The following is a 26,247-nucleotide window of genomic DNA, read 5'->3' on the forward strand; positions in this document are numbered from 1 at the left end:
ATGCGCCTCCATCAAAAGGCGGCAGCAGAAGTCGGGATTTTATCCTGTGCCGTCGCGCTTAGCACCGAAGAACCAGTCACCACACCACCTGGCAGGTATTTCAAAGGTATTTATTTATATCTTACAAGACGCAAAGAAAGTTATGTTGTGCGCCTTTTCTGTAGAGGCAAATATCAGGATAGGATTTGAGGGAATATATTTGTTGTTCCATCCTGAATGATGTTCAGTTTCAGTCCGATCCATTATGTCTTCCTAGGACATGATACCGCAAAAGTGTTTAGGGAACGATGCTACGTCACGGTCACAGGGATGTCTCCATGCGTAACTAGCTTGCAAAGTTTTTTATACCGAAACTTTTGGCGCACCTATATTAGGATGTCGCCACTTGCTATCTTTGTTACCTTTAGGTTGCTCTATTTTGCCTGTTAAACATTCTACCACGAGAAATGGCCATCGCGTTCCTTCAGTCATGTCGGGTTTCTCGCTATGGATCACATGAATTCTCGCACGTTTTCCTTTGACGTGGCTGACGAAAGCGAACGTCTCACTCGTTCGTCCTCTTTTTGAAAGAGAACAATGAGGTAGCGCGGAAAAGAAGTTATAACTATAAACGTTCACATTTTTCCAGCAGTGATGGCAACCATCCACCACGGTGCCCAACGAGGGGGCGCTCCGCAGCTCTATAAAGAGATTGGTATCCGCCAGCTGTACATCCTCTCTATAACCCAGTACGACTTATCCAAGGTGGGATCGATTATACGAGGTTAACCCTTGCCAGCAGAAAATGGGGTAACAGATGAAATAACAACGAGACAGGAAAGACGACGAAGAAAAATGAAGTTAAAGGGGCGTGGAGAGCGACAGGCAAAGGCTACTGTCAATTTCCCCTTGGTGGGTCCATCCCGAGGTGTCATCTACGTGAAGCTGGGGCCAAAGAGGCGTGTCGCCTCCCCTGAGAGGCCTTAAAGGTCCGAACACACACATCGTTTCAATCCCCAGGATGCACCTCTCCGCGAACACGGCGAAGCCGCGCATGGCTTGACGCGGGAAGGTCCAACCCCTATGCGTTCGGCTCCATGGTGCCGCAACACAGCATGCCGACAACATGCCATGTTCTGCCTAATTTTTCGCTAGTTGCGTTAATACGTACCGTAATTCTGAGATGACTTCCGGCGTATTTATATTGTTTTTTTAGCATTGATCCTACAGATGTTTGTATGCTTTTGTTCGTGGCAAAAAGCATCGCAGTGTTGAATACTCTGTCGATAATTACAAGAAATGCGCCTACTTCAATAGCGCTGCAATACATATTTAACGTCTGTATCCAATCGTCGCAAAGAATGCGAGAATGTATGCGACAATATCTGCACAGTGTGGCCGCCGATTACTCACGGAGGAAAAATAATTGTGCCGGCCGTGGGCGCTTAGTAGATGGGAAGTTTGGCTGCTAAGCATGAGGTTGCTGGTTGAAATCCCGACCACGGTGGCCGCATTTAGGTGAGGATAAACCTCAAAACGCCTGTATACCTAAAATAAGACGCACGTTACAGAATCTCAGGTAGTCCAAATTATTCCCTAATTTTCCCACTACGGCTTGCCTCGTACTAAGATCGTGAATCTGGCACGTAAGCATCCACAATTCAATTTAATTTTGGAGTAATTGAGTTCGTTTCTAGATAAGGCTCTTGCCCGAGCGTAGCAACAATTTCGAACACCGCACCACAGAAATGTTCATTTGTCTTCTTCAGCGATTCTGTGGTCGTTTCAAAGAGTACAGCTGTCACGCCATCGCGAAAAATGACATCTATATAAGAACGGTGAGTCTGGTCAGGTATTTGTCCATCGGGAAGACGGAGCTTCTTTTGTAACGTTGACGTTCGAGGCTCACAATGAAGTTTCAGAGCTTCTGCCTTGTTCTTCTCGTATATGAATTTGACGTGCAAGGTAGGTATTTTCCCAAATGTGCACTTTACGCGGGTTGCTAAGAAAATAGAGGGTAGTGCTCTTCTTTTAGATAAAAGGTTCTTCGAGATATTTCTCTAAATTTACTGTCAGACTGGCGAACAACCACTCGCGGGTACGATAATCCCTTACAAAATTGACACCTTTCATGAAATAGTCGAGGAGATTCCTGCACACCAAACACTACCGCGCCATATTATCTTGTCTACGAAAAAGGCTACAGGTGTGCCTAGAGAAGACAGCGATTATATTGGGGAGAAGAAGCAGGAGCGTGAAAATAAAAACCAGTTGGCATAGTACTGGACGTAGGTGTCATGCTGCACAAAATGAGGTTCGTATGAGGTAAAAAAGTAAGTTCGAAACCAACGCGGGCGTTGTTTAAAAAATTCTCAATATGGCAACCAGATCAATAGTTTTACTGGCTATGCGAGCATTAAACGTTCCCAGTTATTGCATGTGAGCTACGAGACGGCGCTTTCGAGAACTATTAGAGTTGTATGGCACTTTAGGTCGTTTCTTAATGTAGGGCCAAACTTACAATGAGCAGCAAAAAATTGGAAGGAACATGCTATTTTCGTCGAGTGTAAGGACAGTAAACGAAGGGCGAAGGCGCTAATAACATCCGCACTATCAGTACTCTAAACCTGGGAAAGACATTCACAGTAGGAGTAACTATGAAATGTTTACAAAGTGTAAATTTTTTTTTCTCTACAGTACTGCGGAACACTTTTACCGAATCAATACAACAATACCAACGTTCATCATTAAAGTTCTTTGAAGCAAGAGCCGTCATCTGTGTTCCACATTCCGAGGAACACACTACCAAGAAAATTCATGCTGAGCTGGAGGTGGTATGCGGGGACCACCACCGTGTACTGCCACTAGCACGGCATAAATGGTGCAGGCAACTAAGCCTCCACTATGCAATATGATGTACTCACTGAAGACGATTAACCTTAGCTGCGATACTAAGGCACGACAATGAAGCCACTGATATCAGGTGCTCTTGCAACAACTACTGTTCCTAAGGAATAATGTTTGTCACTCTCTCTGTCTTTCAAGGCGAAACCGATTATGAACAGATTATTAGGGCGACATCAGTTGCAAGATATTTATTCCTATAGGACGCCACATGTTATATGGGGGTTTTACCTTCACTGTACAGTATTAAATATTATAATTGTATGATAGTGACTGTATGATGCATTCATGCATGCGCTTATTTTAAATTATTTCACGTTATCGCAAGCGATAATTACACTAAAGATGACAGTCACGATCATGGCGAGCCGTTACTAAGGTTATTTTTTGCTCCTCCTGCAGAAAAAAAGAATACAAAATTTTAATCTAGAAAAATGGCTGTTGATGGTGCAAGAGGTGGTGGGTATTTCGGTAGGTTCGAGGAGATTATGTAGCCAACACCAGTTTCTGGGCTTTTACAAGCTGGATCCGTCAGCTTGAAAACCCCACCGTGACTATTGTTCACCCGAATTGTGGACCAGTGCGTGATAAATACAAGTGCCGGAGCAGCAACACCGACCATTGTTTGAAGACAATATTAAATTCGACAAATAAGGCATGCTTTCTTGTCTTCAAACATTAAGAGCTAACTAACAAAAATAAATCAGTAATGCTAGAAAGAGAGGTACAACGTGACGTAATACCTCCTCAGTATACCTACATTAGAAGCACACACACACACACACACACACACACACATATATATATTGATCGTTATTCAATTTATATTGTGAGTGTATGGTTATAGTATCACTCACGCTTCGTGCTATTAAATCTACTAAAACACGAGTCTATGAAAAAGGCCTTTGACTTAGGCTGAGGGTTTAATCACATACCGTCCTCTCAAATTACGATCGAATGAACAAGAAAAACAAAGCATTATATTTTGTAAACCACTTTCTTTAACTTTTCAGAAGCTTTTATTAGGGTATATCACGATTGTAGACCTTAAAAGAATTTCCCCAAGGACGCGGAGATTACTGACGACCTAACTTGTAGCACCTTTTATTGCGAATTGTAATGATTTAGTTCTTGACTTGTTGTTTTTTGGCATATATTGCCAATTACAGAATGCAGTGGGATAGTTTGCAAGGCATGTCTATATGGAAGGAGTACTGATTACAGCACCATGCTGAGGTATAGTACCAAAAGATTGCAGCAAAAAAATTGAGCATTTCTTCTACTCCAATTGTTTACGAAATGACCATTGCATGCATTGAAGCTCAAAAAGAAATAGAGCCCCAATATAACATGTGGTGTCCTATAGGAATAAATATCTTGCAACTGATGTCGCCCTAATAATCTGTTCATAATCGGTATCGCCTTGAAAGAGAGAGGCAAACATTATTTCTTAGCAATTCTTAGTCTAAATCTTTACTGTCAGCATTCAATCCCCTGTGTTCGTGCTGAGTCTGTCTCAGCGGCTAGAGGCCGAATACTAGGTTTCAACATGTGTCGTAATTATCTAAAGCTTAGTTAAAATTGGTTAATTGTTAGGATATGCATTTCCATTTATAACACAACTAATGTGGTTTTCTTGCAGTAATGCAGATCAAGAACTATCATCGAGCTATTGGCAGTAGCGACTTTCAACTTTTCGCAGAGTTGGAAAAATAGCTCATATATATTTGTGTTAGGGTAGCTCTACGTTATAAGGTACACATTGCTGGTGCAGAATACCTACATACAAGTACATACATACATATTACAAATAGTAACACTCGCAACTAAGAGCCCAAGCTCCCGAGATGATACAATACCAATTCAATTTCTTTATTTTCAGCCTTTCTGTCAAAAAAGAAAGAACCAGGAGCATGTCTCAAGAAGCCAGATCCTGGGCCGTGTAAAGCTTCCAAACCAAGTTGGTATTTTGAAGAAGCGATTACAGGTTGCAAATATTTTATTTACGGTGGCTGCAATGGAAACAGCAATCGGTTCGCATCTGAGGAAAAGTGCGTAGACTATTGCTTGCGTGAGTATACTTGGAAATACATTTCGGATAAAACAATCGCAAATATTACATATCACTTACCATAATTCCAGATTTTCGCAGTTTCTTTTTTCAATACTTCGCCACTCTTGAAGATACTTATTATTTTGGGCGCATACAATTGGTCGAATCAATGCAAGTTTCCCTCACCATTTATAACGCACGAATTTAATCCTGTAATTACACCACGGGCTCATGTCAGTCATCGTGAACAAGGACAAATCGCAAACACACGAAATACAAACGTGCACTATTCACCGCATCTTCTTTTTAATTAATTATTTCATAAATATTGACGGCAGAAAAACAGCAGCAATAGAATGCACAAATGGTGAAACAACGCGCGTCGGGGTGCGCCAGCAAGCATGGACGTAAAGCCTAATATATGGCAGCGTCGGGAAAAAGGCGTCGTGATATTGCTTGTTACCACTATGGCAAAGCGAAGAAATGAACAATACATAGTTGTGAATCTTAGGGTCTAACGGCCTCAAGTTTCTCAGGGCAGGCGTGGACGGATTTCAGAGCGGACGTTTACCGATATTGTAACTATCTACGAAAAGCAGGGATCTTTATGGATCAAAGCGAGGCGAGGGCAAGAGTGTCTCTATCCAGATAAAAGTACCATTCATATAAGTGGGGTGAACCTTGGTCATGGCCGATATGCGAGCTACAATCCCCTGCTGGGTAATACAGCAGTTGTATTCTGCGGTAGACAGCGGAAGGGCTGTAGTACCCAATAGCGCTTTCGAGGCGGCTCCGACGCCACGGCCGTTACCCGCTGTGTGGCTTCATCATCATGCAAGAAAAAAGGAAGCTCTTTCTCGAGGAGGTCAGTAAGCGGGCGGGCCCTTATAGCAGTCGATACAAACTTGCTAGTGTACGCGCACGCCCCATGTGTTTGTAATTATGAGGAAATGGACCGTTCCCGACAACACTAATTTTATAAGCACCATAGCCTATACGAGAGGACCACCAAGAGCATTTGCCATCAGGGAAAAATGAAGCTTATGATGTGTTCAGATAGAATATGAGCTGCCCATAATGGTCCACAGATTCTTGTGGTGTATTTTGAACTTGCATAGACGAGAAAGGCAAACCGTTGAATTGATGAAGCTCTTCCGTAGTGACAAGAGTGGCTTGTGGGCGCCATGTGGCTTTCACATTGAAGTGAAAGTAGATCACTATGGATGTCCTCAAGTTTCAAGAACGAGGTAACCAATATTACATCCTTAGTGGAGTTATTCATTTTGGTTTGGTGCCGATAATGCACCCAGAAGGACGGAGTGGTGTCTTTGTTTTTTAACGAAAACAACAGCGCACGTCCTACAGCCACACGAACTCCTCTATCGTGTCTTTATGAACCACCTTCTTCATAGCCTTTGAAGTGATTCCGTACATAGCCCTCGAAGGTATTCTGACCAAGGACAAGTAGAGTCACTATCGCCAGTTGTAATTTGTTAATAAAGCTTAATGTTTCCTATCGAAATTGGTTGTTGACTTAGCAACACTTCTATGGCGGCTAAAAGATGCGAAAGACGTACTTGAGTGTCCGGTAAGTTAGCACCAATCGTTATAGACAACAGCTCACAAAGGACGCTAGTGTGTTTACAAGGTGGGCGCACAAAAACGGCTAAGGCGTTCCTTCAATCTGTGAAATAAACATTAAAAAAAAAATATAAAACTGCAAGATTGTATTTCATGCATTCCGTATGCAAGGGAAGGATACTCTAGGTTTAGAATCCTTATTACAAAGCTTCGTTGAGAAAAAAAAATTTGTGCGCGAAAAAACAGGAACAAAGAACAGGAGCCACACAAGGACGAGCGCTTTCTCGCAGTTATGCATCTTTGACTACATTACTTTCACTGCAGTACCAGTGCAAGGCAGTATCATAGTCATTATCAATGCCTGCTGCATCATCAATGCCAAGCCAATGCCCGATGTGACGAATACTGTAAAAAAGATGGAGGACGCTTAAGCTCCGCCTTTAAGAGTGGAAGAGTGATCCACAGATTCCAGACTACTTCTCCCGGAAACAGCAGCTTATATAACCGCAATGTTCACCGGGAACTGGGTATGTGTGTCACAATGGTTCAGTGTCATCATACAGCACATCGATCATGCTCTTGCATGTACTACAAACAACTCAACACAAATCTCACTGTCAATAATGAGCTCTTGTATGCACTACAACTTAAGTGCACATACTTTGTATGCAGTTCATAGTCATCCTCAAAAATCATGTTGCTCATACGACTACAGTTCATACACATCTCACACCACCTCACACACCTCATACATAATCTCGTCAGGTCTACACAGCACAGCAAGGCATTCTGGAGTGAGGACGCCTCTCCAAAGCTGCATTCACCCAATAAAAATGTTTATTCTCTCTCTCTCACACAGCACATCGCATATATCTCATTCAAGTTCCACGCATTCTTATAGCACATGGCATAAATCTCGTGCACTTCGTAAATGTTTGCGTAGCACATCATACAGATCTCGCCCATTTTCTATCAGAGCTCGTTCAATATGCATAGCATATCGTTCATTTCTAGCCAAATCTGTGCGACATGCATACATCTCATTCAATTTCTCATAGAATTCTCATAGGAATTTTTCAATAAGGCAGGATGTGCAAAACAAATCGACACACCTTTCTGCAATCTAAGTTCCTGTGTTTCTACGCTGAGCTCACACTGAAAAGGGTGGCGGATAGTGGGGAACATTTTGGGGGCAGCTATGTTTGTCACGACTCGCGCAAATTTCTGCCACCTTGCTGCATAATATTAGGATGAAGAGATTGCAGGCGAAATGAGAACCACAAGCAAACATATTTCGTGATTGTAGTGCGCTCGGAAGACTTGAAGCACTGACGTCGTCTACTAGGTATGCTAGAAATCAATAAAAGAAGGCAAGAAGAAGTGATCAATGTATAAGGCACAAATTCGGCACTGTCCCCGTAGGATAACATCCCGCCGCGTTCTTCTAGTGACCTCGATGGGGGGAGACTACAATAATGACTCCAGCGTATTCCTCAGTGACTGTGCCAGCAGGCTATTCTACATATCAGCATGTAGTTTTCTGTGCGCTTCATTCATGGCGCTGAGCAGGCCTATGTGGGTATGTGGGCCTAGCACGTGGGTTGTTGAAGGATCGGAAAAATGAGCAGGAGGAAACGCTGTTACTAAACGTGCCTTTGTGAGAAGCCGCCACTTAGGCTAGCACATATAAGCACTACGAATTCATTTACACGCTTCATGAGTTCGTTGGTCATTACCGCTACAACCAATTGCCGATTTTACGACTCAATTACAATTGACCAGCCCACATAGCGGCGAAAACTCTATCATGTGTTCTAAGGAAGCGATTATGCTGCGTTCTTGCTGTATGGTAACGATCGTAGCTTGAGCCCTCAAGCGGGTGAAGCCTAACTAAAAGCCGCAGATGTTAATTGCTGTGGCGTGAAAGCTTTCTACATCAAGTGAAGATGACTGAACTAATTAGAGAGGAACGCTAGAAATTAGACAAATAAAATATGTGTGCACTTGCGGCGGTAGCCAGGCCATCTCATAAAATGGCATGGAGCTTGTCTGTGTACAGGTAATAGTTCGCTGTTCGCTAGGAACTTCCTGGTAAATCAGAGCAGCGTGAGGCCAGCCTATGTCCTCAGATCAGCAAAGGTTAGGCTTTTAATTATTCTTAATGAAAAGAATATTGCTAATAAGACAACGAGCAGTTGTATAAGTCCTTTTGAAGGGTCGAACGCTGAGACAAACATCTGTACGCTTCTTGCACTGTGTTCTGTGTGTTAGCTTTCAATGATAAGCTTACCAAGTCGTACTGGAAAAGCAATGCAAATGCTAGGAACAATGAGTTTGCTTTTAATTCTTTGATAGATTTCTTTATATCCCTGATTTAAGAAACTCACTCAAGTCACAAAACAAATCAAAGCTTAGTATCATAGAAATTAATAAAAATAGATGACGGCCTGCTGTAAACGTATACTGCAAGATTGAAATTATCTCGTTACTTTTTTAAATAAACATTAAATTCAGCAACAAGGAAAGCCCTCAGTTGCAGTTCTTGCAAGAAAAGATGTCTAAGAATTATAGAACTTCGTTTGGAATTTTAAACTTGGGTAAAACGCAAACCATAGTGCTTGACACCCGGCATCGAATATGAAGTAATTTCCATTGAACGCGTGTTACATAGTCACAGCTCCACGTAAAGCTTTTAAGTGATGAGCGACAATTGTAGCTTTCTTTCCTTGCTGGGCCTGGCTTGCCGCATACATGGGTGACCTCTTTAATTTTTCTCGAACCATAACATTTACTACGATGGTCGCACAGTTTTGTAACCTTTGTATTTACGGCGTGCAGCCAGCAGTGTAAGCAATGCCACTTGAAAATTAAGAAGCCCTGTGGCACGTCACTTGATACTGTTGTTACCTGCCCTTAAATCTTATTGAAAAGAAAGAGTCCAATTTATTTATTTGCATCTTTCCAGCCAAGTCGAGGCACAAACCAGTGTGTAGCAGGAAACCAAAGCCAATAAAATGTAAGTCTATGCTGAAATATTGGTACTTTAATGCTACTGAAAACACCTGCCACCGACTTGAAGCTGGTCTGTGCCCAACGACTGGCAATATGTTTACATCCTGCGACAAGTGCATGAAGAGATGCAGTGGTAAGTGCCTGCTCCATTGTCGGATAGTTAGCTTCAAATCGTAATAAAACTGAATTATTTTGAGCATTCATATCATTTTACTAAACGAGAAGTCTAATAACAGTTCCAGAACGCGGGAAGCCTTAAGAAAGACATTTATGCCACTAAGAAAGCCACAAGTCTACGGCCACGACGCCTTGCTCCCTACGCATGGTCACAGATGCACTAATATCTTTCCTAAGGTACTCTTACTACAAACCTTTCAGCTATAAGTCATGTCCTTTTATTATTCATGCATATTTGGTGCCCAATTTTTTTTCCAGCAGTTTATATGTATTCAAAGTTTTTATTCTGGGCAAGTTGTTTAATATACGTCTACGAGTTTTCTATAGCCTGTGCAGACTTTCTCGTCTCTCCTTAGCCATTTGCGTTTCTGGGTCTTTACTAGGAACGTCGTGATCATTTCGTTTGTTGTACCTTGTTTTTGAACTCTCGGAAGCTAATCACGTCGTTCTTATAGCTGAAAACTGGCCATCTTATGAACACTGTTTACTTTCATGTGAATTCTTATTTCTATATTCTTTATTTCTTAAGTACAAGATTCCACCAGGTCCTTTCGCTTTTGAAACTAATGCAGCTTTTTTTACAATTTGACGTCACTTATCCAGCCATCACTTCACTTTTCTTGTGCCCTTCATTTTCTTACCATTTAGGAATAGGGCAGAATAAACTATGTAAGCATTGCCAAATAAAGCACTTGTTACTTCGATGGTCGGAATTTACGCTTTGAAAACGTTTGCGCAACGACAGCGTTCCCTTTGTTCGCCGACTGGTGTCCAGTATGCGGCGCAATTATAGTGCTTCTCAAAGGTGGGAGGAGGGGCACCCAACATGGCACCACTGCACCAGAAACTCCATCAGCATCAGTCGTTCCCATGGGGTGGTTGGTCTCAACTTTGGGCGAAGCACAACCTTGAGTACCTTCCCGGTCCGTTAGTAGCTGACGTATTAAGCTGTATGACTGTCATGATTAACAGAATACATAAAGAGCACTTTTTGCATTTCACTACGATCCGTTCGCAACTGAGGTGATAAGAAAAGAAATAAGAAGTAAGCTTCTAGCAGTAAGGTACCTCAACGAACGAATTAGTGTTTTACACTGCTGCAGTTTTGCTTACCTAGAAAAATGCACATATATAATTGACGGACGAAACCTTAAGTGTACTATGAAAAAACACAATGTCAAAATTGTTGCGCTGAATGTGCTTTTGAATCATTTCCTCGCATATTGTGCAAAAATGGCTCTTTGAAATGTGCCTTTGCAAAATTTGTAGTTATTTCTATAGAATGTAATGTTATATTTTCTGAAACAATTTGGTAATTTCTGAAAGGTGTAACGCGTAAGCTTCTGTACCGTTTCTCGCTGTTTGTTTTAGTTTTCCAGGAGGGGTTGGGTCGGAAATGCGACGAGCTTCTACACCATTACCTTTGTCACTCACGCACTTTTTTTTCATGTATCGCTACGGCAAAATAAACTTAACATTTTCAAATCATTGTGCTATATAACCGCTTGGCAAAGGGTTGTGTCAAAACGGAGGGACAGTACCCCGAATTTGTTAACTTTTTTTCTTTTTCAAACTCGCTGTGGGCGAAATGTACCGTTCCACAAGTGTGGCGTCAAAAATGGTATATTGTCCCCCATTTCCTTCACCTCGGTGAAAGAAAAGGTTTCCACTTTTGCTACCCCAATGCACTTGGTCACTCGCGCATGCAAAGTGATCATTATTTACCACTGAGGAATACCCTATACCGGAGAAGTAGCTCGTAACGGAAAACAAATAGATTTTGAGGCAACCTCAGGTAGGCGTTACAGCCATGTTCCTTTTTCTGCTTCTTTTTATTTCTGTGTTTGTTTCCTTCTGTATTTGTATTGTTTCCTTCATTAGTAGTGTACAAAGTCACCTCACACTGAAATACACGTTACGTTTTTTTTTTTTCAATGTAGAAGACAATTTGTAATAGTGTGTTACATAGGTGAAAAGTTTTCATGTTACCGGGAGGAGGGGGGGGGGAGTCTGGGGCCGGACTACCTTTCCGAACTCACACGCCCCCCCCCATATATATATATATATGTATATATATATATGTATATATATATATATATATATATATATATATATATATATATATATATATATATATATGTGTGTGTGTGTGTGTGTGTGTGTGTGTGTGTGCTTTTCATATATATATATGCATGCATGGCTTATCACGCTCCGCATTAATAAAATACTCTGCCGAAGGTGTCACTGAAGTCGGCGGCAGGTTGTTTTCAGGATCAAAAAAGAAAGGTAAAGAAATTTGAAGCACGGTGAAAATTTGAGGGACGCTTAAGCTTCGCCTTTACGAATGTAACGCGACAGCATTCCATGATCCGTGAATGCTTCGCACGCTTCCCGGCAAATGCAGCTTATGTAACCGTTATGCTTAGCGGGAGACGCTGGCAGTGAACGCTATGCACGAAGGCAAGCTTTGTGCTTCTTTTTTTTTTTTGATGTTATGTAAGAAAGGGAGGGGCCTGCGCCGCCTCTACTAAAACAGACCTCAAACAGCAGCGGGAAAACGCTCTCGCGTTAAAAGGAATTTGAGTTTCCGCGTTACAGAATTATGTAATCTCAGATATTCTAATTACAGTCCGACGCTATCATACTTGAAGGTTGTGTGTAAGTCGTACTTTACAATTTTTCTACGTATGTTACTTTGAGAAAGTCAATTAGTTTAGTAACTTCCTTGCGCCACATGGAGGGCCAGCGTGGTTGAGTATGCGTGGTTGGAAATTCTTTTTGCCTAACTGATGTCCGACGCACAGGGCCCTCAGCGCTATCGCTTCTCTAGAGAAGGGCTATCTATATCGTTAGAAAAGCGGTTAGTGGCTACCTCGTGCAAAAATATATTAAACTTCTCCCTGTGTTTATAATATGTGTATTGTGTTTGTGCACAGCGTTAATTAAAAGAACTATTCAAGTTAGAAAATACGGATGAGGTAGTCACCGCCTGTGCTTCAAATACGTTTGTCATCTTATTGTCAGGATTTGCAGAAATAACTGGAAAGTATGGATTAAAATCTCTGCACCGAAAATGATGCAGTAAGCTTTTAGCCGCAAGAAAATTCTAAGTGAAAAGGTAGATGCAACTCACAAGAAACCTGAAATGATGCGTGTAAGAGAACTTTCATAATGACACTTTATGTGGGAGAGGGCGGGTGTAGGTGTCGCCCCCCCCCCCCCCCGCCAAAAAGCTTCCGAGGGGGCTCAGGCGCCGCAACAACCTCCGAGAATCCAGTAGTTAATGCCTATGCTGTTTTACATTCTTTAGTAGCCTTTATAGAAAGCGTATTCGAGAGTCATCCATCCACTACCAGAGCATCCATGGTGTTTAGAAATATTGTACGTTATTCTTGTATTTGCTGCCGCTTCTTGCTCACATATAAAGTTGTCGACGTGAAATGAACCTCTTCGAAACATTAATTTCTTGATACATAAGCACCGTTGAGCTCACTCATTCCCCATTCTGATAAAAATAAACGTAAACACTTTCACAAAGTTTGACATTGTTATCGTTCGCATGTGTTGTGGTGGATTGCAGATTAGATCCAACTCAAAGAAAGTCATGGTAGAAGTGAAAATGAAAAAAACAAAACGCGCTTCTGTGTGCGTTCTTCTCACGATGACACTGGAGCAAATTAATAACTACGCTTCCTTCTTTACACAAGAACGTACCTTTGTGAGCACTCTTTACCTGCATTTTACATGAAGAATCAGCTATTCTCTCATTATACCTCTTTATTTTTGTGTCACCTCTTCGCGACTTATCATAATTACCGAAACAGTGAAGGACACATAAGATGATGACAACGCAGAAGCACAAGGTCATCTAGCCGAGTTTTTATTTTTGGATTTTTCATTGAACTTGAAGTGTTTATGTTGTTTTCACACAACATAAACGCGCGTAGCATGGCAATGAGGCGCCCATCGTCAATGACTGCACAGGGAATCTGGTATGAATGTTAGATAAAAAAAGTTATATAATCATCAATAAAGCAAGCAAGAAAGGAAGGTTGCAACAAAGCAAATAGCTTCAAAATACTTTGATATAAGACAATAAAAATTTAAAAAAAGAGTACACTAAAATAAGAGAAAACCGACTGGTGGTAAAACCGACTGCGTCCGACAAAACCGACTGCGTCCATGGTAAGTTATGTCACAATGTCGAAGTTTGTAATAATGACATGCATATATAAAGATTGAGGTTCTTAAGAAGTAGAAAATGGCTTGGTGCAAATCAGATAGACTTCAAGTAATGATACGATTGGGGTTGTTAGATAACTCGAAATTCGGTTTGGTACAGACCTTTACATGAAAACCATGGAATTCTAACGAAATAAGCAAGTTGTGTTTAAAATGTTTTACATATAGGCAGGTCATTAGTGTCGAAATTTCTTGCAGAAAGAGGAATAGTACCACATGCCTCTTTGCTTGTATATTCTGTTGCAGAAACAGAGCACTGTTCATTCCCATAAAGATTTGACCGCTCACCCATCTCGGCTCAGTGCTTGTGGTAATCGGCACTGAAGACAAGTTTGTTGAATACTATAGTCTTCGTGTAGCAATAATGGCGGGACGCAAGAACGTTCGTGTATTACAATTCGGGCAATTAAAAAATATAATGTAGTCGAAGTTATAGAGCGCTCTACTAGGGCGTGTCACATAGACTTCCATTTGCTTTGAGATGTGAAATAATATCAAAATATCCAGTCTGATAGCCTGAGCTTTTTTGGTTTGCTCTCTCATTATGCACGCTGACGAGCACAGCCACCTACAATTTTGTACTTTTTATTACAGCAGTCGACACGATCACCTACAAATTGGAACCTATTATTACGACACTCGGAATAGAGTAAACATGTCAGCTCATGTACTGTTCTAAAGTAGGAAGATTGTGAGAATTTCTGCTCACCTAAGGGTCTGCCATACTTGGAATACTTGCTGGGCTATGCTCAAAGTACAATGGAAGCATTTCAAAGCGACCATTGCTGCCGTAGTGGTAGCAATGCGGTGCTTAATAACGCCGCAGCGCTTTTAACAAGGAAGGTGCGCTATCTTTCGGGCTGTACAGGAAGCTGGACAATGATATTTATAGAATTTTTTTTCTTTCAATTTCTAGCGACGAACCCACTGTTGCCGTGCAGTCTGGAATACAAAAAACTGCACAATACGGTAACTTCCAGCATGCCAACGCCCACACGCGGGCGTCCAGGTTATAAACCACTGGTACCGAGAGAGAACCTTGGACAAGCTGTACCAAGACCCGAGATTGGAAGACCAACAAATGGGGCAGAATGGGAGTCAACCAGATTATGAAGAGCGACAGCGAAACTGCCGACGTGGTCGGCTGAAATATCATCATACAAATCCAGGCCCTCCAACGTGACCCCCCCAAACACAGGTAGCCTAAAATTCGTGTCGGCCTGAATGACGTCTTGCCAACTCGGCCAAAACAGCCATTTATTTCCTGATACCGTAGAAGAGCAATAGTGCTTATTCCCACACCAGAACCGCTGTCCTCTTTCTAATAAAAGCACTTGCAAGGTGAATAAAGCTGGCAAATTTGGGCACTTCAATTGAACACGCCACTTCATTTATAATTAGATGACGCATAAACATCACTCGGTAAATATTCCTGAGATACATCTATAGCTGAAAGAAGGAAATTGTTGTCTACTTAAGGGTAACACAGAACTTCAAAGCATACGGAGTTGTAATATTGTTTCTCAGACATGTTGGTTCCTATTGGCCCTCCAACATAGTATCGGGGAGATGAAACTTTTAAAGCAAAGCTTGTTTTGCGAGCTACTCCAAGATTGACGTCTCTTCATCGCATGTGTTCTGCAAGTAGAAGCAAGAGCACGTGAATGGAGAGCTTGGTAGCGCGAAAATTGTAGAATTGCCGAATCTACTCTATGTTATAGAAATATTTACCAATTTTAAGCACTGCTTCTGGTAGACACTGACACTCATCAAAACGATGGGCCCGTTGTCTGATTTTCAGTCCATCTGGGCTTTATATTACGAAATTTCTAGCTGATTTTTCGTGTCGGGCTTTCTGACATTCGCATGCGACCAAATATCAAGCCGAAGAGACAATATACGAGTGTCCACTTGATACCACAATCAGTACTATATATTTCTCTGTGTGTGCATCGTTCACGAACCAAAGTTTCTCAGGCAGACGGCATTGTTGTACACACGAAAATAATTTCAAAACTGTCCTCAATGGCAGAATTGGAAAGCCCGCTATCTTAACGAGAAAGTATCTAGCGAAACATTTCCATTCAAAATGGCAACAGAGTAGCAGTTGTTTTTCATGGCCTCATGAGGTTAGAACAAATGGTGGTTATAGCTACTAATGAGGCCTTGAAGGTCGACAACATTCCACCTGTCTACATGGTAACAAACGTACGGAACATCTGCACCGACAGTTGTTCGTTTAAAATCAAGAAATGTGAGACCTGTCTCAAGCAAAAACATTCCACGTGCGGCCACTTCACAAACACGCACGGACTTTGTCATCCAATGCCAACTGCATCCCAGGAATAGGTGATCTGCAAGGACTTCAGCGAAAAAAATGGAAGAGCTGCTCAAGTTTTTGGAAACAATTGTACGTCATTGTGCTTGAAGCACAACTGCGTTCTTCAGATCCAGTAAGCCAATTTTACACAATGGAGCTGCTTCACCGGTCTATAGTTCATATTCTCCTAGTGACCTTCATTCCGGGTAAGTATTTCTTGTGGGAAGAGCGTTTGTCGCGCCTTTACGATACTGCGTTACTGATAGTCATTTCACCACATGCAGTTAGTTGTTTAATATTCTCGAATACAAAGAGTGCAGATTGAAGTTTGAATTTGTCTCTGAATTGAGTGAAAGGAGGACACGCATGCAGATGGAATCTAAAACAGCGTCTACGCTAGCTTCCCCTTGTAGGTTGCAGTATAGCTGGCAGTGTGCCACCTTTTCCGAAAACAAAATATTTCTTCGTAATGATAAGCAACAGTGGTAGCCTGTGCCTCCACCTGTTTCACAGCTTACAGGTAGTTAGAATACTTTTATAGAAAAATCTCATCAATCACGCGTACGTTCTTCTAATGTAGGTCAGTTGTGCATCCGAGAAAAACTGTAGGTGCAGATTCCGCTCCTTTTTGCATTATCTGCCGCAGGCACTATGTAGTAGGGACCTAAGCAATAATTTCATTTATTCAAGCAAATCTATGCAAGATGTATTTGTGTTGACGAGAAAGCTTTTTATGTTTTAGCTACAGTGCTTGTAAAACGCAAATATTTTTATAAAACATAATAATTCAATATAAACTAGCATATTTGCGATCTTTCGTTCTGTTTAGGGTAAATAATATTGATTGAGATCTTAGCAACTTCAGTATTACCTTAAATGCGGACCAATCATTGTATTTTTGCATTTGGCAATGGTATAAGTCTCATTGGTATAAGTCTCATTTTCCCCTTATAATGTTATAAGATGCTCTACTCGTAATTCCTGTCCAGGGGCAGAAAGATGGTACGAAGAGTTTCACAACGTATTTTTGCTTTTCTTTAATGTTTTACGTATGCGCGATATTGTGTAGTTGGCAAAGTGAGGCAGCCAATAAGTTTTTGTTTGGAAGGCTATCACTTCGCCATTTACTAATAAATAAGTTAAAATGAGCTGCGGAAGTTCTATACTCAACTGCTTCCGCGGACCTAGTTATTGGGTACCGCACAGGTGGGCACGTACTCATGGCAGTCATGTTTTCGGCCGAGAAATGTTTATTGCTATAATGTTGCGCCGCATCGATGATCGCCAATAAAAGAAGTGAAATGAAGTAATACGGAACATTTCGTCAACCTTTTTCACAGAACGTCACAGAATTTAGCATATTCCCTGGAGATATTTCCGCCATATTTTATTTAAACACTTCCCCACATCATTAGCTAAAGTTATATCTTGAGCAAAGAATAAATGGTCCTACAATTACATTGTGGCTGCAATATTTTGCAGCGCTTGTCATTTTAGCATTGCCTTTTGCAGTACCTTTAGTGCTTTAAGGGGAAATACAAAAAATAAGATATAAGAAGATGTGGTAATCGCGTGCTTCACGTGCAAATATGGGCCTGTCCATGTGATTGGGGCATAGCGGCATGCTTAGGTGGGCAGTGTGGCGACTCAGTCACGGATAACGACACACCTAACATGCAGGCTAAAGGCCCAAGGTTTTCTGACTGCGAGGAACAACCCTTGAAAGCCCAGTTATCAATAGCTGTAGTGCGGGCTTTTGACCTATTATATCAGGGTTACCTGATGACTACAACTTGAGGTTGATCAAATCCGAGATATTATATTTGCTGAATGTACGGTGATTTCCCGTTTAAAATTACTTTCTTTGCAATTATAATTGAGATCACATATCTGGTGCACTAAAATGTGACCCCATTGTGTTTTATTGCCGTGTTTATTAAAGAAGAAAAAGAGATAGCGCGAGTAGCAGCATGTTTAAACAAGTCCTTTTAAACATATTTCTTAACGTCATGTAACCTCTTTCCAATAAATATAATTGTTATAACATTCTAGAGGAACACTGACAATACCATCACAAAAACTGATCACAAGCGTCTCAAACGGCGTGGTATATTCAAAGCTCTTGCAATGAGAAAGACAACAAAGTAGTGAAGAGTTAGCGGTACATCGCATTGCTAGAGTGATACAACAGATTTAGATCGCAAGTTTTTCATACATGACATGTTGTTTAGTATTGTTGCCTAAACGCATGTCTAGCTACCAGGGTTGCCAGGTAATAAAGAAATTTGTTTTTGTTTTACATATTATAAATTGAAATATATTTGAACCCTTCAGTTTGTGGATGACCATGTCTTCTTCAGCAACACTGGGGACGAATTGCTACATGTGACACATGGCCTTCACTAAGAAAATGTAACAGTAGGGATGACAAGTGGCATGCAAAAGACAGCGGTAATATTCACAAGCCGGGCAAGAGAACTAGAATTCAGGATCACCAGTGAGCATCTACGGTCTGTGCATGATCGAGCACATTTATATAGATCAAATAGTCACAGGGGACGCTGATTATGCAAAAAAAAAATTACAGAGGAACGATAATGGGTTGGTATATATATGGCAGTCATCGCAAAATCCGCAATGGAAGCTTACCTCTGTCTGCAAAAAGAAGTGTACCATCATGCGATTGTACACGTGCTAACATATCGGGAAGAACATTGCAGGTTAGGAGAGCTCAAGAACAAGTTATGGACCGTTCAAGCAGAAATGAAATGAAACACGTTAAGCCTAACATTAAGAGGCGGGAAGGGACGGGTCGGATGGGAGAGCAGACGGCGATAGTTGATATTCTACTTGACTATAGGAGTACAAAATGTAGTTGGGCAGGCTTAGCAATGCGTAGGGCATATAACCGATGGACAATTAGACTTAGAGAATGGGGTGCTGATGGAAGGAGAGCGCCGGTGAAGGGGGACTGAGTTTAAGGGGGTGATAAAATGAGTAAATCTGCAGGCGTAAATTGGAATCAGTTATCGTACGACAGCGTTAATTGAGAGGTCTTGGTTCTACAGTGACCCTAAAGATATGCTCTTCCTGCTGCTGACAATAATAATAGCGCTCTTAACTTCAAATAAATGGATCTTCCAGGTGTTTTCGGGAAAGACCTACCCCCAGAAATTTGTAGGAAACCGCCAGATGTTGGGAAATGTGAAGCAAAGTACCCCGCCTGGTATTATGACTCACGATGCGGCTTTTGTAAGCTGTTCTTCTTTAGCGGTTGTGGCGGAAACAGCAACCGATTCAACACAGAGGTGAAGTGTCAAGAAGCCTGCATGCGTAAGTATACATAAACAAGCATAAATTCTAATTTGCGTTGATAAAAAAGCCTAAAAAATTATACTCATATTGAGAATCGCTTCGACACGTCTCCGCTGACAGCTCTGATATGTCTTCAAGCTGTGGTAAATTGCTTAAACAAAACATCAGCTCCTGACGTATAGTAGGCACGCATTTCCTATTCAAACAATAATGGTGAATACAGTACGCCTAAACACTGGTATTCATGGGCGTTAAGAAAACGCTTTCTCAACTATACTTTCTACAAAGTGATGTTCTGCATGCGGCCTTTACATTTGTAAGCGGTTACAATTTGTAAGCGTTAAATGCAACCTAATAAGGATGCAACAACTTTGGCACTCACCACTTGGGCCGCGCAGTAAATTCCATCCCCAGGAAGCCATCCTACACAAATTTATCATAAAGCCAAATGTTTCATTAGGCAATAAATAAAATAATACAATCATAAAGTCCACTCACTGATTCTCTCTTTTTCTGATCTTCCCCTTTTGACATGTCCACATCATGTAATGTTTTGGACTGGCGATGTTTCCATAGGTTGACGAATTACTCTTACATACTTGCAGCTACAAAAAAGCCAGTAAGTCTATGCAGCCTCCTCCCGCATCCGGTGCCATGCAAGAGTCCCTTTCGTTTATCGTGGCACTTTAATCCCAAAAGAAACACGTGCCATCAGTACAGTCGCGGTTTGTGTGGAGGAAATGACAACAAGTTTTCAACATGCACAAAGTGCATGGAGAGATGCAGCAGTAAGTATTATTTCCAGTACATCATTCTTGGTTGATAAAATGTTATTACGATGAATTTTCTAAGCAAAATAGTTTTTGTAAACACTTAAAAGGATCGAAGGGTTCTTGACTTTCGATAAAAAGTATGCGCAGTTCTTTATTGCACGATAATATTGGCAATAAAAGTTGAACAAACCATTTGGTGCTGCTTGTTTCATGAAGCGTTGCACTGCTGGATGACCACGCAGCTTGGAACAAAATCTGTGATAGCTGCTGAAAAACAACGAAGGCCGAACAAGCGACAGATTTTGGTTGCAGCACTACTCCTGCAGAAAAAATTTCCGATGTTAGTGATTTTCACATGAATTGATTGCACTTCTTAGGTTCACTTCTTGTGAATATTGTTATTCTTGTTAGTCACTTCTTGTGAATGAGGTTAAATATTGCGTTCCTTCGTTTTTGGTGTAACACTCCATCAAAAATATTACAAATATATTGTGCTTTCCTGAGCCATAGATAGTTGAACTCATTTATTCCTGAATGCGCTGGTGATTCTTGCCCTCTTATGAAAACCAAAGGAGCCATTGCCTCATCTAGATCCTAAGCTGCATCGGCAACATATCGCGCTTGGCTATCGAGGTAACCACATAAATTAAAAGATGCATAGAACGACAAGTAGGGCAAAAGTAATGTATTATTGTTAGTATATTGCGTCAATTTGACATCGGATGCAAAGTTGTCTTTCTCTTTAAGTTTTGCTGTTGTTGTTTTCTACCTTCCTTCTATGTGCTTTTAAACATCTTATCGTACTGGAACTATCAGAGAGTAAGGGTGTCAAGTTTTAGCAGGCACATAATCAATTGGGCAGCACAGATAAGTTGTACTACAAAGAATATTTAGAGCCACACGACATCATCATAAAGTACACAGATCCTAGTAGTTCATCTCTTTTTTGTAGAAAGAAATAGTTCACGTGATTGCAAGTTAGAAGGAATAAGCAGATTCGCTTTTCTGGGACCATTTTCTGAAGCGGAACAAATCACACACGCGACAAATCCCAGTGAAATTGTATGGAATCTGAGACACTCACTAATTTATTCGCACGCGTTTTATATGCGAATGCGGAGCCACTCAACATTAGAAAAATGTTTGTTTGGCAGTTGTCCAAACTAACCTCATGCTTTAGTTATTTGGCCTCCAGTTTCGCGACTGTATATCACGGCGTTACAAATGTTGATGTCTATCCCTTCGAGATACAACCTTTGGGTAACGAATAAATGGAACGCCAATGTGTATCGTAACACTTCTAAAGAGGTGATTCTTATTAATGATGTTACTTGAAGAAATTCTGCTAGATAGACATTGCTTCCCTCATTAGTTGCTTCTATATCAAATTCTAAAGTGCGTCTTAGACTGAGCAATAAAAAAAAGATTTTTAAAGATATTCCTAATTACCAAAATGGGCACTGCTATATGTCGTATAACTGACATCTACATTGCGAGCTGATGCATCTTGACAGGTTATGCTGTACTTATGTTCTACGAAGGTAAAATAGAGGGGCTTGAAATGAATAAAGCACGTATTATAAAAGTTATGACTCATATAGCTGATAGTGACAGCAAGACAACTCCCTGGCAGATAGGTAGTGATTTCATAAAACAACAGCAAATATTGCAGCCTGGTAAACCAGTTTTTGTGCCATATGCATGTATGTCAATATGGATTTGGCAGGTTGGCGGGCTATATTTGGCATGTGTTCCCAATTAGAGTGTGCAGCGAGGCGTCACTTAGAGAAGAAAGCTGCACCTATAGAACAAAAACATCTGTAAACATTTTCTTAGAAAGTATTTGAAGCTAGTAGCAACAAATCTTTTTTATTCGAACCCTCCGCCAATGGTGACTTTTAACAACAGGTAAGCGGCAACCTTTTCTGAATTTTATGTGGATGCAAGGTGCCGTTTCTCTATCACAGACCGATATTAATTAAACGCGTGTCTGATACCCTTGACAGACATAAAGAAGTTGAATTTCAATGCGCCTATTAGTTGTCACTTGAAGAAATCATGCAGTTGCGTGCTTCATTTACCTCAATTAATCATTCGCCACATGGGAGAAATTGGGGGGAATAGGCATCTGTGTTCATTATTGCATTACTCTCTGCATAATAGGCCTATATCAAGGTAATTATGATCAAGTTCATGAAGAGCACCTGAACACGCAGGTGTAGTTCGTGCTTCTACGTTCCGTGATAACTTTTATACGTATTCTTGCAATTACAACTATTCCATATTCACTGATGTCTTGACCCCTTTAGTGTCGATGATTTAGACGCCGGTTGGAAAAGTCATCCGAGTTTCAGACTTACGTCAGAGCTTTTACCATGACTTGGCTGTGGCTGTGGGTTAAGAAAGAATGAACAAGTTTTTCCAATAATACATTTCACATTCAAGCACTTTAAACCTGTAAAACGCGCTCGAATGCATTCTTTCCTCAATACTTACAAGGTTGAAGCAACTTTGTGGGGCCCGGCCATGATTTTCCTAGTGCTGGTTACATCCTAGTGGAAGGCCAGAGCATGGAGCACATGAACACATGGAGTAAACGCAGTAGCATAATTACGCTAAAGACCATAGCAGTTGCGCATTACATGCGTAGCATTGCACATAATTGCAGAAGAGAAGCAGCAAAGGCAGTACTTTTCCTGTCCATCAGCGATCGCAGGAGCTCTACGATAAGATAAATTCGCAAAAGGGAGATGACTCCCTTTTATACACAGCAGCGCCAACAATTCGCAGACAACATTAAGAATATTGCTTACTCTGTATGCTTGCCAAGTTAAAAGAGCGTATGCGGTGTGTTTCAGGAAATGCCTTCGAAATTCTTTAAATATACAAACATGCGATAATAGATGAATTCTTTGGGATTGCGTTCGTGACTAAGGTATAACTTACAAAAACGTTATAAGCAGCCACTCCACGACCAACCAGGTAAATTAGACGAAATATCTTATAACCCATATGATTAGGCAATCGATATCCATGCAATAGTTCTTCATAATGACTCATAGACGTGCAAGATGTTGACGTTCGTAAATTCTACATCGTAATGTATTCCTGCCAATTTCAATCAGAACACCAAAGCTGAACTGCCGAATAGCGCAGCTGAGACGGCCTAATACGATACGCCTCTGTGACATGATGTTTAGCCTCACCGTCATGGAAGCATATATGTACCGTGCACTTGAGAAAATAAATATTTGTAGTTAAAATATGAGCTTTGTAGCGTAATTTTACAACGAAAGTACTTTTTTCGGCATCCGTCAACAGAAAAAATCATCATGTGGGCCGAACCTGGTGATAGTGAAGAAAGGGCCGAAGCTCAATGGCACATAGCGCTGTGGCATCGGGTACCTATAACGTGCACTTCGGAATCTTCGGGATGGGCCCACGTATGGGGAGGGACTAACACCTGCTTCATTTCGGCCGCGGATCGGTCCGGCATTGCACTACCTTCGGGATGGATCCACGTATGGAAAGCGCTTAACGCCTGCTTCACATCCGCCATGGGTAGGCGCGGTATTGTACGATCTTCGGGATCGGTTCACGTATGAGGAATGGTTAAAGCCTGCTTCAGCTCCAGTAGGGGTCGGCCCAGTGTTTCACTATCTTCGGGATCGGCCCCCGCATGGGAGGTGCTTAACGCCTGCTTCACCTCCGATGCGAGCCAGACTGATATTGCACTACATTCGGGCCGACCCGTGGCGGAGGTGAAACACTTTTCGTTTGAGAGCTTTGACTGTCGTCAGCGTTTGCTGCCATTCCATCTTCACACAGTGTAATGTTTGTCAATGTTTTGATTTATTGTTTCTGTGCGTTAGCATAGTCGGCGCCGTACATTATCAAAATTAATGCCATGCTATGTTTTTTTTTTGTTCATGGCTTTGTTCAATCCCTTTTGACATTTCTAATATTCCTTTTCGCATTTCCTGTTGTACTGAGGCGTTTTGGCGAGAAACGTGCAAATGTACGGTAAGTTTAACGCTATTTTGCCGTCCAGTTGACGCGCTCCTACAAGGAGCTATTAAACAACTCATACTCGCCAGTCTTTTTTCGCACTTCTATATTAACACGCATAAAAAAATGGACCTTAAGTAAAATCCACGCTAATGCAAGTAATTCGCATAAAATATGTAACAATATCTATTGCACTCTGCAGATTTTATGATCTCCTAAATGCGGTAACCATGACTGCAGACAATTACTGCCTCAGATAAAGTTTAGTTTAATCAGTTTTCTTCTACCATGTTGACGAAGCTGCAATTAGAATGCCCGCAATATTGGCACGCATACTTGATTTGTATTTGCGTAGTCAATAATGACCGTAATCATGGTACGTAGTACCAGATGTGACAGATTAGATGGCGTGAAACTGTGAAATGCACTAGACTACGTGTTTTAATTACGGTGCTTAGATAAGAATACGTTGTGCTTTGAAGCTGTTTCACATTTGTTCCTTCAGCACTGCTGTTGTTTTATTTTCTTATATTCTAGTTATTCATGCGGCAGAGGCCTGCAGATTGATCCAAGAGCAAAAGAAACAGTGGAAGAAAACACCATGATACAAGCTCGGAATAGGAACCTGCTTTGACCTATTTTTCTGGATATCTTGGGACACATTCTTGGACCAAATTTGTGCATAGGCAATTATTTTCGATTCCCTTTGCCGCGTGAGCGTTGTTCTTTTTTCGCCCAACCACCAGCCTGCAATCCCGATCACAACATACGCGATCGTCACATAAAAAGCTTTAAAATTTTTGATCTATTCGTTTTTATGTAGAGACAAGTTAACCGAAATTTAATTCTAGAAATTCAGACACATTTTGTGAGAAAATACATTCGGTTATACTAATAAAGTTGCTGACTTGACATTGTGAAAGGCACGCCGTCTGGACATTGTAAATGACTTTATAGCCTAGGAAGTCGTCGTGAATTCTTGATTAGCATTCAGCCTATCAAGCCAATGCAAGAGTATGATTATCTAGTCCTATTAGCCGAAGGGTACTCGAATACTGCGTATGAATGAATGAATGAATTTACATGGAAATCGATTATCTAAAATTAGCGTGAAGTGATCTTTAAATGCTCTCGCCCTGTCGACGAAAACCAATGCAAACACGTCAGCGCCGGATTACATAAGCATGACAGTAAGGGAGCACCTCGCCTTTTAATAAAGTGACCTTGCTTGAAAATAGCTTCGTTTCGCGCGGAAAAAATGTCAAGGTGATATTGATTTTCTTGCTTGCGTTAAGCTACTCAAAACACAAAGGGCCGTGTTTACAAAGATTTCCTTTTAGTACACTGTTCCTAACCAAGACCTTATTGGTACCACAACATCTCAATATCAACGTTCTCACTCAGACGTATCCGATACGTTTAGAAAATGTTTTTTGTGTGAACAACAGTAAGCAGCATTACTCACTCGTAAATCAATACAAGGCACGGAAAAAGTTCATAAAGCACATGGGTCCCATGAGTGGATGAGTGAGTGAGTGAGGGATTGAATAAATTTTTATTTGGTAGAGCAAAGCGCGATAAAACGCGCACTCGGCAAATCCCACGACGAGACGGACCGATCTAGCATGCCAGCCAGATCACGGGGGCGCTTGACGGCCAAAATTTGGTCCACAAAAACGATACTTCGCAGGAGGGTGTCCCATTCTTCCTTGGTGAACTTCGGGCCCAACGATGCGAACTTCCAGAGCATGTGACACAAAGGAGCAGCCTCACCGTAGGCCACGCAAGAACAATTCGGGTATATCTTAAGATATATGCGGTTAAGGGGGGGGGGGGGGGGGCGCTGGATTTGGGTAGGAGATAGTTTGTAAGTCTGAGCATGA

The 26,247-nt window shown here is 41.3% G+C and overlaps 1 protein-coding gene and 2 long non-coding RNA genes across 4 annotated transcripts in view; 1 reads left to right on the forward strand and 2 right to left on the reverse strand.

The window, feature by feature from the left end:
- Positions 1-26,247, reverse strand: part of LOC129385587 (uncharacterized) — a 274,694-nt gene that overhangs the window by 176,696 nt on the left and 71,751 nt on the right. The gene's annotated exons all lie outside the window — the stretch shown is intronic.
- On the forward strand, positions 1,859-25,290 carry LOC129385588 (uncharacterized). Of its 2 annotated transcripts, none has more exons than XR_011895835.1 (7): positions 1,859-1,944; positions 4,766-4,954; positions 9,483-9,662; positions 14,865-16,474; positions 19,413-19,601; positions 20,189-20,371; positions 24,902-25,290. It is a non-coding gene; the product is annotated as an uncharacterized lncRNA (long non-coding RNA). The 2 variants fall into 2 exon arrangements; XR_011895836.1 differs by lacking the exon at positions 1,859-1,944 and adding an exon at positions 4,061-4,119.
- Positions 13,571-21,151, reverse strand: LOC129385592 (uncharacterized). Its single transcript, XR_008613051.2, has 3 exons — positions 20,547-21,151; positions 19,966-20,006; positions 13,571-13,695 (listed from the first exon to the last, which is right to left on the reverse strand). It is a non-coding gene; the product is annotated as an uncharacterized lncRNA (long non-coding RNA).

The sequence above is a fragment of the Dermacentor andersoni genome, chromosome 7 (assembly GCF_023375885.2).
Source record: "Dermacentor andersoni chromosome 7, qqDerAnde1_hic_scaffold, whole genome shotgun sequence".
In the NCBI taxonomy this organism is placed as follows: Eukaryota; Metazoa; Arthropoda; class Arachnida; order Ixodida; family Ixodidae; genus Dermacentor; species Dermacentor andersoni.